This window comes from Pogona vitticeps, chromosome 2, assembly GCF_051106095.1.
Source record: "Pogona vitticeps strain Pit_001003342236 chromosome 2, PviZW2.1, whole genome shotgun sequence".
NCBI lineage: Eukaryota > Metazoa > Chordata > Lepidosauria > Squamata > Agamidae > Pogona > Pogona vitticeps.
The window spans coordinates 9,083,295-9,099,863 of record NC_135784.1 but is presented as its reverse complement, the minus strand read 5'-3'; the positions used below and the strand labels follow the sequence as shown (position 1 = coordinate 9,099,863).

General features: G+C 46.6%; 1 protein-coding gene and 1 long non-coding RNA gene across 3 annotated transcripts in view; one reads left to right on the top strand and one right to left on the bottom strand.

The window, feature by feature from the left end:
- Nucleotides 1–4,643, bottom strand: part of LOC110070859 (uncharacterized) — a 36,546-nt gene extending 31,903 nt beyond the window's left edge. The window contains exons 1-2 of one of the 2 annotated variants that reach the window (XM_078387842.1): nt 4,415–4,643; nt 2,994–3,074 (exon numbers count right to left, since the gene is read on the bottom strand). The gene's annotated coding sequence lies outside the window, so the exon portion shown is untranslated. The remainder of the gene's footprint in view (nt 1–2,993; nt 3,075–4,414) is intronic. The other variant, XM_072987631.2, reaches the window with a different exon arrangement.
- Nucleotides 4,623–13,785, top strand: LOC140703906 (uncharacterized). Its single transcript, XR_012083086.2, has 2 exons — nt 4,623–4,942; nt 6,825–13,785. It is a non-coding gene; the product is annotated as an uncharacterized LOC140703906 (long non-coding RNA).
- The last annotated feature ends 2,784 nt before the right edge of the window (nt 13,786–16,569 follow it).

The following is a 16,569-nucleotide window of genomic DNA, read 5'->3' as shown; positions in this document are numbered from 1 at the left end:
GAGAGAGAGAGTGAGTTGCCAAGGCAATCTCTCCTAGCAAAAGCAGATAGCGGGGATGAGGAATACAAACCCTTAACCCCTTCTGTGACTCCAGAAGCTATAAAACAGGAGGCAACACCGCCTATTGAGCACAGCCCCATAGTACAGAAAAGAGAACTCCCACCAAGAACGACGAGGGGTGTACCACCCCAACGGTTCGTTATAGGGGAAGCTGTGGCATATAATGTACAGCTTGAACCCCAAAAATATGAGGACATTCTCGAGTTACCAGTCAGTGAAAGGAAAAAGTGGTTTGAAGCAATGCATCAAGAGATGCATGCCATGAAGACACTTGGTGTCTTCACCCCCTGCAGCCTACCACCAGGAAAGCAAGCAAGAATATGCAAACAAATATAAAAAAATAATGATCAAGAGACTGGAAATACTCAAAATAGTTACATTTTGATTCCCCAGAAAGGAGATGCCAAGGAGTGCTGTAACTACAGCACCACTGATATAATTGCAAGCAAAGTGATGCTGAAGGTGCTGCAACAGAAGCTTTTACCTTTTATGGAGAGAGAAATGCCTGATGATCAAGCTGTATTTCAAAAAAGGAAAGGCACTCAAGGTCACATGTTATGCCCTTATCTGTGAAATCTATATGCAGAACATATACCGTACAGAAATCTGAACTAGATTCAAATGAAGTAGGGGTAAAGATAGGTGGAAGAAATATAAATACTTGATATTTCATATACAAGTGGCACCAACATTGAACTTTTAGGAAGAGAGGAAGAAGGGAGTGCCAAAGCTGGACTGCAATTGAAGGTTAAGAGGTCAAAAATCAAGGCTACAGAACGACACAAATTTTGCCTATCTAGATTAGGAGTTTGGCTTCCCCTCAAAGAGGAAAGGGAAAATGACACCATTGTTTTTCTAAGAAACATCTATCCAAACCTGACACATCTATTCAGATTATCTAATGACTTCCTCAAGATCTCAAATTCATTTTCTCTTAAAGGAATGCCTTCCCACATTCCACATATATACTCAAATGTTGGCTGTTGATCCGATTTTATTGTAAGTGGGGGCTTACAATGCACGGGTGGGATTCCAAAGGAAAGTCTCCTGCTGCCCCCCAGAAAATGAAGGACACTTTTGCTGTCCCAACCCTCCCCACCCCCACCACCCCCATTCCATTTCTCCCAAAGATGCTGCTCTTCCTCTTGGTCTCATCGTCTTCAGGCGCCCCCTCCCCTCCTTCTCACCATGGAAAACTGGTATGTCGTATTCCTCTTCATGGAATATCATTTTAAAAAGAGACAGGTTTACTTTGCCACCTCCTCTGCCCCTCTAATAAACACAGCTCCGCTCTTTACACCACTGGAGGACCCAGTGAGAAAAACTACAACAACCCACAGAAAAGTACAGAGAAGTACCCAGCAGGCATTACACCCACTGAGATGGTGAAACTGAGGCAACAACTTGCAGAGAAAGTTTCAAGGCAATCTACATTAATTTTATACCTACACTTTGCCTCCCCCCTTTTCCTCCAGATTTGTGGATCTTGAAAGAAAAGAAGAGAATGCAAGAGCTCTGATGTGGGAGGAAAGAACTACCCACCTCTTAAAATGGATGAGAAATTGTCAAAATCTAGCCCTCAATCACACAGATAACTGGGTTATTTGGGAGTCACTTCATAGGCTAAAGGCTGAAGTTGACAGAACCAAAGTGAACCTAGGAAAATGGGATTTCACATCAACAGAGTCTATTGTGAGGGTCAAGAAGAACAGGCCGTCACACCCATCTCCAAGTCCTCTCTGTCCCTCAACAAGGATCTTGCAAGTCCTGGTGGTTGGTGCCCCAAAATGTTTATGGTGCTGCCTCGAGGAGAAAGTATCAAAACTATGGAACATTTTGCATTCTGCTCATTGTACAGCTGTAATTAAATAAATGCATAGAGTCGTGCTTCTTATCAAGAGCCTCCTGGTGCAGTGGTTAAACCGCTGTACTGCAGCTAAAACTGTGCTCACGACCTGGGGTTCAAATCCCAGGTAGCCGGCTCAAGGTTGACTCAGCCTTCTATCCTTCCTAGGTTGGTAAAATGAGTACCCAGCTTGCTGGGGGGGGGGCAATGTGTCGCCTGAATAATTAAATTGTAAACCGCCCAGAGAGTGCTTGAAGTGCTATGTGGCGGTATATAAGCAGCATGCTTTGCTTTTTTTGCTTTGCTTTGATTTTTAAAAAAAAACTGCCTTGCAAACGTATTGGAGTTTTATTCTTTGCTTTTGATCTTGAGAAAAGCAAGAAGAGATCAGCTCAGTCTCATGTCCTGCCTGAAAAAAAAAGGGGAGGAATCCCCATCAATCTGGAGGCTTCTCAGCTAAAGGAAACAAAAAAGTTTTCCTTCGGACAGGCATTTTTGTCCTTTTTACATCTTCTCGGGCAAGAAAATGGAAAGGCAGGAGGAAGGTGAGAGGAGGAGGAAGAAGGGCATCTCAAGGTCTGAGGTAAAAACTCTTATCATTATGGGCTTGTATTTCCTCACCACACTTGTCACAGAAAGTGGTGATGGCAAGAAAGGCAAGGAAACCCAGAACTACAAATGGGGCATTTTCTTCTGCCTCTCTGTTGGAACAAGCTATCTTTGGCGGTTCGCTCAACACCCTCCCCCCCTAGTCTTTTGGAAAAAAATTAAAATGGGATTTTTCAGGAGTCATTTAATGGCCGTTCACTTTAAAACCTGTGAGCAATTCCCATACCCTTCACCATGTTATTCTAGGTAGATACTGGGAGTGTTCTACTGTGGGTTTTAATTTTAATGTAACCATCTTCGTTTCAGCAGAAGGTACCGATCATCGCAAAGCGATTTTTGCCCATAAGGGCCATCGGTATGCGATCGCATTTGCAGATTCGTCGTTCTATGGTGCGCTCGTTAAGCGAGGCACCACTGTATTATGTTCTGTTAATTGCACGGGGGTACTTCTGATCCAAATAAAGGAAATCTCACCTACCTTGCAAATGTTTGGACCCTTAATTCTTCTCTTTGGGTTCCCACAGAAAGGAAGAGAGATTAGCTGACTTTCTTGTCCGGCCTGGGGGGGGGGGAGGAAGAAAAAAGATGAGTCTGGAGGCTTTGTGAACAAAGGAAACCAAAAGCTTTTCTCTTAAGGGCAGATGCTTTTGTTCTTTCTATCTCAGGTGGCCTAGAAAAAGGAGAAGGGAAAGGCGGCTCAGAAATAATAGGGAGGGAGGGAGGAAAGCGGGGCTGATTCGGGGCTGTCCCTCCTCAAGGGCAGCTGCCATAGAAGGCAATAATAATACTAATATTAAAAATGTCCACAGCTATAAATGGGGCATACGCCACATCCTCCTCCGCAGAACCTTTGGGAATTTTTTAAAATGGGATTTTTCAGGACCATTTTAAATAGCTTTTCCCTTGAAAACCTGTGAGCCCTTCCCCTGACCTTCACTCTCCGTTCTTCTAGGCAAATCCTGGGAACTTTAGATGGGTATTCTGCCTTTTCTAGTTATAGGACTCTCTATTATATTTCTTGGTTTTGGCAAGCGTAAAAAAGGCAAAATGGAAATGATCCCAGCTCTCCTGTCGTGGATCCCCAGCCTGGGATCTGGCCCTGAGATGGATCCGATTGGCCCTCTTGTCCAGATCCTCCACACAAGAGCAGGTTCATCATGGCCTCCTTAGGCATTCCTAAAGGGCAATTGCTCTCTCTCTCTCTCTCTCTGTCTGTCTCTCTGTGTGTTGTGTTTTTTGTGTGTGTGCATGCAGGCACCTGCATGCAGAAGCCAAGGACGTTCAGAGTTTGCCTAGACCAGCTTCCTCCCAGGCAGGTGAGCCCCATCCTCTCCCCCCCAGCCCATGGGTTACCCCCCTTGCCCCCCAACCACTGCCACTTTGCAGCCTTACTTCCTCCTCTTCCTCCTCCTTCTTGCACCCGCCCTGAGGCCAATTCTCTTCCCCCCCCAGGAACGGGTCGCCTTTAAGGAGCTCTTTTAAGGTGGGGCGAGAGATTTCCTGGGAGGGGGGGCTGGAGACTTTGGCTGGGGAAGTGGGAAAAACATGGGGAGGGAAAACCAGGAGATGAGACCCACAAACCCCCCAGACAGAGAGGAGCTTTGCTTGGAAGGGACAGCCCCCCCCCCGGTAGGGCTGGGATCTGGACCCTCCCCAGACATCCCATGTCTTGAAATTCCCCCCGCCCCGCCCAAGATTCCCCCCCCCAAGGAGGAGACCCGGAAAGCAAAAAAGAAAAGAAAAAAAGGGGGGCTGCCTTTATTCTTCCTCTGGGTTCCTTCTTTTTTGGGGGGGAAGGAGGCCCCTCTCCAGCCCCCCTTCTCTTTCTCCAGCCCCCCCTTACGACCCACAGCGTCTCGTATGTTTCCCCCCGCTCCCCTCACCAATTTCTTTGCCCACCTCCTTCCAGGTCCTGATGCGGAAAGACCCCCGAGGAGGCCCCCCTCCCAGCAAGCGCCTCTTCTCCCCCCACCGCCACGGGAGCCATAGAGGTGGAGGGGGAAAGAGAGGCAGGCGCACGGCTCCCACTTCCAGAGCTCCTCCCAGCCGCCGCTCTAGCCCTCCGTCGCTCTCTTGTTTCCCTCCTTTTTTTTTCTCCCCCGGGAGAAGAAGAAAGAGCGGGGGCGGGGGCGGGCGGAGAGTGACTGACAGGAACTGGGGTGAGGAGACGCCCAGGGGCCAGGAGGACTCCAGGGCTCGCTCTAACCTCCCCCCCCAGGCCTAATGAGCCATCATCCTTCCAGCACCCCTTCCACACATACACGCACAAACACACTGTTCGTGCGGGGGGAGGGAGGGGAGGAACCTAGAGCTACGAAGGCGGGGGTCCCCGAAGCGGGACCTGCAGCAGCGCCTGCCCCCTCTTCCCCTGGGGCCCCAAGGAGGCGCTCCTGGAGAGAAGAAGCGGGGATCCGGACCGGGACGGAGGTGGGGCGATGGAGGGTGAGGGGGGGGTTGAGATGGGCGGGGAGGGGTGAAATGTGGGGGATTTGCAAGGGGAGGGTGTAAGATGGCCAGCTCCCCTCCAGTCTGGGGGTGGAGAGAAGTCTGGGGGGCGCGTCTTAGGGAATGGCCCGGTGTCTGTGTGCGCGCGCGTGCGCGTGTCCCGTGGTGGTTAGTGTTTGCACGACCGGCTTGCAAGGCAGTTCCCCCCCCCCCAGTCTCTTAGGGAGGGAGGAGGGAGGGGACGTTCCAAGGGGAGAGAGGCTCCCTGGGGTCCCGATCCCACCCCCAGCCCCACCCCACCCCGTGGCAGGGAACCCCCACGCCCTTCCCTAAGACTTAATCGTGTGTGTGGGGGGGGGTGATGAGGTTTTTTGCTTCTGTGCAAGGAGACCCTGCCTTCCCCTGAATCCTGCCTGCACAGGTGGGTGGGAAGGAAAGTAAGATCTCCCTTTCCCCCACACACCCCTCCGCTAATGGAAGAAACGCCAGAAAGGGGGCTGCTCTGGCGGCAGGTGGAGGAGGGCTAACAAGGCAGTCCCCCCCCCCGTCTCTTCGGGAACGAGGAGGGAGGGAGGGCTTCAAGGGGAGAGAAGATCTCTGGGGTCCAGATCCCACGCACACACCCCCAGGGGGGCCAGGGAGACCCCTCCCTGCAAGGCAGGCAGAGACCTCTCCGCGCGGGGGGGGGGGGGCACGCAGGTATCCACCCCTCACCGCCGAACCTCAGAAACGGCACCATGGTCAGCCGGTTCTTGTACATCAGTTCTTTCAGAGACGGGGGGCTGCTTTCGTGTTTACTCCCCTGCAAGAGCCCGGGGATGGGGTTCAGCTGGAATGGCTGCCTCCACCGCCGGAGGGGACTGGGGCGGGAAGGGCAAGGGAGGAAGGAAGGGGACGGGGGGGGGGGGAGATATTCCTCCAGGTCGTTTGCATCAAAGGAGAAAAAAACAGGACCTTCTGTACTGAATTTGTTTATTTATTTGATTTATACCCCGCCCATCTGGCCTAAAAGGCCACTCTAGGCGGCCGAAGCCTCGGATGGAAGACTCTAAATGGAACTGGGCCAAACCAGGAGATTTAGCAGAGTCTCGCTTGACAGGAAACCCGGAGTAAAAGACAACCCCCACACCCAGGACTAGAGGGCTGAAGCGTGTAGCAGTGCAGTCCCGTTTCTCTCTTTCTCATCCCCAAAGGAGGCAAGAGTAGCATAGTTTATTCCCCAAATCTGAATCCCAGTCTTTCTGCTCTTGGCCCTGCTTTGAGGTCTTACAAACAGAAGACTGTGGCTTTCCTTATTGAGTCATTCTACCTCATGTGCAGTCCTCCTCTTTTCCTACTGCATTTCACTTTTTCCCACCTTTTCCAAGGAGGTTGTCTTTTCCTGATGCCACTGTAGTACAAAACCCTTTGTTTGGTTATTTCTTTTAGCTTCTACTGAGAGTCCACACTTAATTTGCTTTACTTACTTCTCTGACAAGTCATGCTATCTGTAAAGCTCTTTTCCAACAGTACATTTCAAATAAGTGAAATGTGTGTATACACTTTATGCAGTGCATAAAATGTGGGTATACACTTTAAAAGTTTGCACTCCTACCTAGAGCTGTTTTTCTGAAGGCGGCTTACTTTGGAGGAAACGAGTCCAGGAGTTCAATGTACTTAATAAGTTTTATTAATAGGGTGCATCGAATTCAGTGTAGCATTCAGCACTTGCCTTTTTTTTTCTAAAAGAGCTGTCAGTTGGTGGAATCAGTAAAGAACCAGACAGACAAAATGTGTACAGTAAATGTGACAATAATATTTTTGGTAGGGATAGATTTGTGTTGGGTGCTTCATCCATCTTTTTTATATATATACTTTTTTTTAGACTCCAAATCTTGGACACAAAAGAAATGAGTACACCAAAAACAGCAAAGCTGAAAAGAGATAGTGGGAGATTGTTCCAAGAGGCCTGGACAGAGTCATTTGGAATGACTGAACACTATGGGAAAGCGTCATGCATTCTGTGTGGTAAAAATGTTGTGTCTCGCACATCAAGTGTCAGACGTCACTTTGAAACCAACCACAAAAGTGTTGCCAAACTTGGAGAAGCGGAAAGGAAAGAGTTTCTTGAAGGCCGATTGAGGCAACATCGCTCCCAGCATCCGAGTTTTCCCCATGCTCTTTCTAATCATCAAACAAATCATCTGACAGCTGCCAGCTTTCAAATTTCACTCTGCATAGCAAAACATGGCAAGCCCCTCTCCGATGGGGATTTGATCAAAACGGCCATGTTGGCTGGGGGTAATTCCCTTTTTCATGACTTCCCAAACAAGGATCAAATTATGCAGCGCATCTCTGAGATGGCACTTAGTAGAAATACCGTTAAAGATCGAATCCTGCGTATGGCAAGCGACGTTCGTGAGCAACTCGCCGCCGACTTACAAGAGGCAGCCTGTTACTCCGTGTGCTTGGAGGAAAGCACAGATATAAATAACCATGCCAGGCTAGCAGTAATTTTGCGTTATGCGGTTGGCAACATCATGAGAGAAGAGCTGTTGAAACTGTTGTCTTTGCCTGGAAGGAGACAAGGGAGAGAGATCTACGACGCTGTGATGGAGGCATTTTTGTCACAAGACATAAGAGCAGAAAAAGTGGTTTCAGTGACTAGTGACGGGGCGCCTTGCATGGTGGGGGGCACATCTGGTTTCATGCAGTTCTTTGTTAAAGAAGCAAAACATCCGGTCATTCAGTTTCCTTGTATTATACATCAAGAAGCTCTTTGGGCCAAGGAAAGCAGCAAAAAATTAGTCAATATCCTCAGAGATGTCACAGAAATGGTGAACTACATCATGGCTCATGCTCTTCATTGTGGACAGTTTCAAGCACTTCTTGATGAGGTTCAGGCACAGTATAATTCTTTACTTATGTGCAATAATATCCGGTGGCTGGGCAGAGGACGAGTCCTGGAGAGATTTGTCGCCTGCTTGGATGAAATTAGGCTGTTTATGACTGAAAAGGAGCAAGAATATCCACAGCTCACTGACACGGCCTGGCTTACCGACCTCATGTTTTTTACAGATTTTACAGCACACTTCAATGTACTGAACGAAAAACTCCAAGGTTTAGGGAAAACAGCAGAAAGGATGTTTTGTGACATCAGAACATTTGAGAGAAAGCTGCGGGTTTTTGAGAGAGACCTTGAAAGTGGGCAGCTGGACTATTTTCCCAATCTAAAAATGTATTTGGAAAATTCCGCAACATTTACGGACGATCCTACAAGCCATCAGGAAATCTGCGAGGAATTTTCGAGCCTTGTAGCAGCTGCAACGGAGAATTTTAGGAACAGATTTTTACAGCTCCATAAGATGGAGACGACCCTGTGTTTTCTTACTTCTCCAGATAAAGCCAAATTTGAAGAACTTGATCTTTCCTGCTTACAGTGGTTAGATTTTGGAACTCTGGAAATGGAGTTATTGGAATTTCAAGAAAACTGTATCTGGAAAAATAAATTCTCTGATCTGCGTGCGACACTGGAGAAGATAGAGTGCGAAAGGATGACAATGGGCAGCACAGTTGGTCGTTCTGAAAATGAAATCCTTAAAGTGTGGAATTCTCTGCCAAATTGTTTTAAGTCAATGAAAGCCCTTGGGATTGCTCTCCTTACTTTGTTTGGGTCGTCTTATGCTTGGGAGCAGCTGTTTTCAGCTCTGAATGAGATCAACTCTGATGCCAGAAACAGACTGACAGAGGACCTCAGCGCTGCCTGTGTTGCTCTCAAACTAACAGCCTATGAGCCAAGGTTTGACAAATTATCAGCATGCATACAACATCAAAAATCACATTAATTGTGCAAAATGCATGCCAAATTCAAGACACTAATTTAGAAGTTGTTTAAAGTGTGTTGAGCCAGTTTAGTTTTCTTGTTTATCTTGCTCCTAATACAGGTTGACTTCTACTCCTCCAACCCCTGTAGAAGCACGGAAAGGACCCGGAGCAAAGCTTGCCCTCATACAATGTCAGTCTGGCATGTAACCATACAGTGGTGCCTCACTTAGCGATGTTAATCCGTTCCGGAAAAACCATTGCTAAGCGATTTCATCGCTAAGTGAAATTAAAAAGCCAATAGAAACGCATTAAAACATGATTAATGTGTTCCTATGGGCTTAAAAACTCACCTTAAAGCGAAAATCCTCCATAGCGCCGCCATTTTCGCTGGCTCTTAAGCGAGGAAAAACAGCGGGCAGCCATTTTGTTTTCCCAGCGGCCATTTAGAAACCACTGATCAACTGGCCGAAAATGGGGGCTTTGCGATGATTGCTTCCCCGCAATCATTGCAAAGCTTAATTTCCCCATAGGGACCATCGCAAAGCAATCACTTTTGTGATGGCAAAAAGTCCATCGCTAAGCGATTTCGTTGCTCAACAGAGCGATTGCTAAGCGAGGCACCACAGTATTACAAGTTGAGTAGCCGTTATCCAAAAACACATGCACATAATTATTTTTAAAGTGTATATAAATTACCTGGCTTCGGATTACATGTACAATGTATTACTTTAATCATTTTTTTCCATTTTACTAGAGTTGATGGTTATTTTTCAGTTAAAAAAAAGGGTTTGTATCATTGAAATCTCTGTTATTGTGCTGATTAGTTCAGACCACTGTATGAGTTGTTTTTTTCTAAACTAAAACTTTGCCACCACTGCCCTAGAGCTTAATTGTGTGTGTGTTGTGTGTATTTGTGGGAAATCTGGCAGAGAGGGAGGCTAACCCGATCCCTCTCCAGACCAGATCCTCTGCTGAGGATCAACTCCAGGAGGGGTTGGGACGACTGCTCCCCCCCTTCCAGGCTTGGCAGTTTCCTTGTTGTGTTGATTTTGAACACAGACCATCTTTTTCTGAAAAGCAGGCAGGAGAGAAGCCGGGGAGAGAGAGAGAAGAGGGTGGAGTTTCCTCGGTGGGATCTTTCGTATTGGGGGCTGAAAGGGAGATACAGCAAAAGACCTGCTCCTCACTCCTTCTTCCTAGGGATTCGCCCTCCTGCCTCCCATTTGTGGCTCTCCATGGGGTGGAGCAAAAAGGGACTTTGGAAAGAGGCCAAAGGTGCTCCAATCTTCCATACGGAGGGCAGGAGGAGAGGACAGGAAAAGGTGACCCAGCCCCTCTGGATCTGGGGAGTTTCCCTCCTGAAGCATCAGTTCCAGACCAAGGGATCATTAAATGCTTCGCTTTACAGTGAGAACAGCTCACACCAAGACCCCCCACCCTTGGTGGCTGCCTTTCCGAGCCCCTATGAGGTTGGCAGTGGGCTCCAAGGGAAGAGTGAAGCCTAAGCGAGGTTGGGGGTTGGAAGACAGCAGGCAAGAAAAGTCCTGAGACCTGAACTCTGCCCGCTTTGGGTGGGACGTGGTGGCGCTGCGGGTTAAACCGCAGAAGCCTTTGTGCTGCAAGGTCGGAAGAGCTGAAGTCGTAAGATCGAATCCATGCAACGGAGTGAGCCCCCGTTGCTTGTCCAGCTCCCATCAAGCTAGCAGTTTAAAAACATGCAAAATACAAAAATGCAAGTAGATAAATAGGTACCACCGCGGTGGGAAGGTTATAGTGTTCCGTGTCTAGTCGCGCTGGACACGTAACCACAGAAGATTGTCTTTGGACAAACGCTAGCTCCATGGGTTGGAAACGGAGATGAGCAATGCCCCCTAGAGTCGGACATGACTGGACAAATTGTCAAGGGGAACCTTTACCTTTACCCATGGCTAACCCCCTCCCACTAGTTTCCTTGGATGAGAAGACCTTTGAACCCAGGTCCCAACCCGACACACTATTGAGGACACTGGTGCCCATCCTAAGGTAGCTCTTGAGGTATCGGAGCAGTTCAAGGGGTTCTCCCTCGTTCCCAACTGTCAAGTCAGCTTCTGTGGCTGGAGGGATTTGAACCCAGGTCTCACAAGGCCTGGTCCAACACTTGGACCACGACACTGGCTCTAGCAAAAGGGTTTTCTTGGCATTGATTTGGTTCACCTTTTTTAGTGCAGTTTTGGTTTGATTCTTTTTTAGATTTGTAGACTTGCTGTGATGGACAGGCCAGAAACCACACCTGTCCATCACAATGGAACACTGATTTTGCAGCCAATGCTTGAGCAGGAGGGCGGAACCAAGGGAATGTAAGAAGGGAATGGAAGAAAGTTAAAAATCACTTAGAGTTCGAGTTAGGATTTCAGTTAGTCAGGAGTTGGAGAAAGACCTAGACAGTCAAAGTTAGAGGTGGGAAGGGTAACAAGTAAATACCCAGGTTGGTTAAATGGCAAATAAGTAAAAGAGGATATTTCAATGATTTTGATTCTGATTAAATAAATAAAGAACATCTGTAACTTTAATAAAAACTTTCAATTGTTGGTAGCCAGTGTTTGAGTGAAATAATTTTACATTGTGGATAAAAGAAATCCACTGGTGGCAGCGAAAAGGGGTGAAAACTAAATGTCACACCCGAAAAGGAACCTGAGTGTGTAGAACTGGGGGTTAGGGTTCGCACTGTATCTTCTCCAGTGTTGCATGCAGGTCATAGAATTTATTTTTCCAGATACAGTTTTCTTGAAATTCCAATTGCTCCATTTCCAGAGTTCCAAAATCTAACCACTGTAAGCAGGAAAGATCAAGTTCTTCAAATTTGGCTTTATCTGGAGAAGTAAGAAAACACAGGGTCGTCTCCATCTTACGGAACTTGCCGTTTTTCACTTTTAAATGTTGCCTTTTATGATGCACGTAAGCTGCCTTGGGTCCTTTTTAATGACATCACACGTGTCAGAGGGAAGCTGGCTCCCTGCTTTTGCTCCCCACCTCACTGGGATGGTGGCGCTCTTAGTTCGGAGCCCGGCATGAGAGGCGTTTGCTTGCTTGCTTGAAGAAGAGAGAAATGGGGATGTAGCCCCATTTCTATAGAAACGTGATGAAGGCACATCTGTAAGGAAACGTTTTCGGTTTCCTTTATCCTTGAAGGCTCGTCTTTTTCTTTTTCCTTTTCCCCTAGGCAGGAAGTGAGACTGAGCTGATGACTCTCTGCTTTTTTTGGGGACCCAAAGGGAAAAACAAACCCCCAGATCCCTCCCAACATTTGCAAGGTAGGTGGGATTTCAAGAAGTGGTTTAAGTAGCCTTGCCACAGACGGCCTCCTTTTTATCTCCCTGGCCCGGCAGGGATTTGAATCCAGGTCTCCTGGTTTCCAGTCTGGTACTCCATCCATGACACCACGTGGCCTCTCTCAACATGTGCAGAGTAGTGTTTGAGGGGGGGGTATGGTTTTCTTTGCATTTTTTAGGGTGGTTTATTTAAAAAAAAGTCAGTCCTGCTCACCTTAAACCCTGTGCTCACCAAGGGCAGGTCCTGTTCATAAGAAGCAAACCTTGGGCATCCTGATTTGGGGAGTGTGTATGGGGTTCCCCTTCAAGCCTCCCTTCTTGTTCCCCCTTGACAGACAAGACTGGGGATTTTTTGCTTTGCACCCTCCATCTGTACTTTGGACTCTGATGATCACTTCCTAAGAGGTAACGTCAGTTCTCTTCCCACCCTCTCCTTCAATGGGACACTAAATGAAGGCTGAACTGGATCAAGATGAGGGTCCTTCCTGTGGGCCCTCGTGATGTCTGTGATTTGGGCGGTTCCCTCTCCTTGCCAGAATCGAGGTGTGCCGTCCGGTTGTCCTTCTGGACCCAACGCTGCCCATGGATGCCGAGATGGCATCTGAGGCCCGATCTGCCTACTTCCATCTTAGGTGGACTGCTCAGCTGCAGCCCTGTCTGGACGCAATTATCACTCACTAGATATGTCAAGATTTGGGGTGTGGGAGATGGTGCCGAGATAAGTCAGTCTTCCAGGTTGACAGCAAAGAGACTCACAGAGAGAGTACAGTAGTGTATACACAGACTATAAGGAATAGAACTACAGCTGTGCCCTGCATAGCGACGATAATCTGTGCAGCCAAAATCGTCGCTATACGGATTCGTCACTATGCGAAATAAAAAAGCCCATAGGAATGCATTAAAACCCATTTAATGCGTTCCTATGGGCAAAAAACTCACTTTTATGCGAAAATCCTCCATACGGCCGCCATTTTTGCTGCCCGGTAAGCGAGGAATCCGGGCAAAAACACAGCAGGCAGCCATTTTTTTACCCAGCGGCCATTTTGGAATCGCCCATCAGCTGTTGGGAAAACATCGTTATGCGAAAATCGGAAACAGCTTACCGATCATCGCAAAGTGATTTTTTCCCCATTAGAAACATCGCAATGCGATCTCTTTTTCGATCGGAAAAACTTAATTGCTATGCGGATTCGTCATTAAACGGGGCGCCCGTTAAGCAAGGCACCACTGTATGAACATCAGTCAACAGTCTCAATAATACACTTTCACCAACACAACACTCCACACAACACCATAGTGTGCAGCACTCATATAGCTTGAACAAGCCATCCCAGAGCACATCACCTGATGGCTTCTCCAAGACCTTTCCTCATGTCCCATACACATTTCACGGATTGCATCAGCTTCTTGTGCTGACTCTGTGGCTGCCCACCTGGGTTAAGATGGATTCCTGTTAACAAACTTTAGAGACCCCACACCTCAACAACACACACCAGTTGGTGTGGCATACTCTTAAGAATTTCCTCTTAGCACCTGGCCAGCTCAAAAGACCAGAACTGGATATGGAGCTGGAAGAGCCTTGACTGTCTTCTTGATTTTCCAACGTCTGCTTCTTGTGGTTTGATACTGTCAGGGGGCTGTTTAGTTACTGTAAGGTGCACCCATGCTGCTGCTCCAGTGACGTCCCCATAAAAAGGTTAGTCTTCTGCTCTGGACGTCTGCTCCTTTATTATGGGTCAATTATGGGACTGATCTCATTCTTGTCAGTACATTGTGAACTCAAACTCTGCTCTGTATTGATTTTTAAAGTTCTCCTGACCATGTGATTTTTCACAACAGTTCTAACTGTCCCAATGAAGTGGGCTTTCTTAATGAGATTAGGGGCACAAAAGTTGACACATAGCACCATAAGTGGAAACAAACTCAAGGTTTACTAGATCAAGGTTCTAGGGCCTGCTGAGATTGAGACATTGAAATTCTGGAGTTAGAAAGAGTGTGTGTTAGGAAACTGCTAAAGATCACTCTGCAATGTTTATTACAGTATATTCCAAATAAGGGGTCGCTTCTGACACCTTCTGCCTCTAACTCAGTCCCTCTCATGTCCAGTTTGACCTGTGAGCAATGCTCAAGATTTAGCTCAATCTGTTCAATCATATTCAACATCTAAGATAACAATCCTAGTTTATGATATCTACTGATCACTGTGGCATGTGATCCACCCATTTGTTAGTCGAAATCTCAATTATGTAGCTACACCTGCTTTAAGAAATGTGGGAGGAGCTGTTGTGGCACTGAGAGGAATGTCATGTCCAGAAAGCAGTTCCATGGACACGGTTTCACATTCAGTTCTGGGGTTTCCTGTGTGGTTTGTTAAATTGCACAGTTGGTTCCACAACCCCTGGGGATAACCCCCATACACAAACGCACACTCATCAGTTTTTTCACCCACTTAAATACAATAGCTGCAGACACATGAGTCTGTTGTCTACTGTCTACTTTTATAAAATTGAAATAGATCTCTATAATATAGATTTTCTATTCTTTCCTTTCCCCCAAATTCATTCTGACAATACAGTTCTACACCAGAACACGTTTCCAACAAAAACTTTAGTTTGCCCATTTAGACTGGCTTCTCCTGAAAGAAGAAAAAGAACGTGGCAACCTAGTTCTCCTAGCAAACATCTACTGAAGCCCCATCCACCACTTTTGATTCTCTCTGATGTCCTTTCTATGATGTCAAATACAGTGGTGCCCCACATAGTGATGATAATCCGTTCCAGGAAAATCGTCGCTATCCAGAATCGTCACTATATGGAACGAAAAACCCAATAGGAACGCATTAAGCCCCGTTTAATGCGTTCCTATGGGAAAAAAATCACCGCTATGCGGAAATCCTCCATCCGGCCGCCATTTTTCCTGCCTGGTAAGCGAGGAAAGGGCACGAAAACGCTGCAGGCGGCCATTTTTTCTGCCGACCATTTTTGAACTGCTGATCAGCTGTTTTTTAAACATCGCAATGTGGAAATCAGTAAGCGAACGCTTACTGATAATCGCAATGCGATTTTTGGCCATTAAAACATTTTTTGGCCAAAAAAACCCACAAATCGCTATGCGGATTCGTCATTAACCAAGGCGCTCACTATGCGGGGCACCACTGTACATTTTCTCCGTGAATGAAATACCATCCCACTTTCTGCATATTTAAGCATTAACACTTTCCATATACAGTGGTGCCTCACATAACGAGCATCCCGTTTAACGACGAATCCGCATAGTGATGCAGATTTTGCGATCGCAAAAGCGAACGCATTGCGATGTCCAAATAGGGAAAACATTGCATTGCGATGACTGGTAAGCGTTTCGCTTACTGATCTTCGCATTGCAATGTTTTAAAACAGCTGATCGGCGGTTCCAAAATGGCCGCTGGATCAACAAAATGGGCACCCACAGCGTTTTCGCGCTGATTCCTCACTTACCAAGGTGGCAAAAATGGCGGCCCTATGGAGGATTCCCACTTAGCGGTGAGTTTATCCCCCATAGGAATGCATTACACAGAGTTTAATACTCTGTTTAATGCATTCCTATGGGGTTTTTATTTCCGTATAGCGACGTTTCCAGATAGCGATGATTTATCCGGAACGGATTATTGTCGCTATGCGGGGCACCACTGTACTAAAATTAAAGTTACTCTTTCAACATTTAATAGGAGTCCGGTTCCCTTCAAATTGTGTGATTTTGCCACTGGGCGTGCTCTTTCTCATTGAGAAAGGCTATTACTTTTGGTGACAATCTTTCTGTATTTCATGCACTAAAGGATTTCTCCCCATTGTGATTTTTTTAAAAAAATGTAAAGAGTTTCACTCCAAATGAACCTCTTCTGACATTTAGAGCATTTTTAGGGCCTCTCCTATAAGTCAGTTATTTCATGAATAAAAAGAGCATGGCTGTTCATTAAGTACTTTGCATATATCCACTTAAGGTTTTTCCATACACCTCCTATTTATATGCTTTCTCTCCTTTAGTGACTGAATATATCCATTGATTTAGTATATTAACACATGTATTGAGTGCATGGGAAGAATAAGTGGGATTATATCTGAAGACACCAGCCCCTAAACAGGACAAGGACTTCTTGGCCTGCTGATAGTGAAGAAAAAACATCCGGTGAAGCAGACCTTTGATGATAACATAACATTTGAAGGAAACTCCCTGAAATAAAATGAATTCAAGAGATAAAGGGGGAGAAGAGTGAAGAATGTGATGGCTGTGGGATGAGTAGGAAGACGCAGAGTGGAAATTTTACTTGGGTGCATCAGTAAAACTGAGTCTAGGAGGAACAGCTGATGATGAATTGGAAAGTTACGCTGCTTGACTCCTAAGCAGGCTGTCAAGTCATTCCAACACCCTGGGCACAGTTTGATCGCTTATGACTTGGTAAGTATGAATGAGTGAATGAATATATACTGTGTATTCCCAAAAATAAGATGGAGTCTTAAG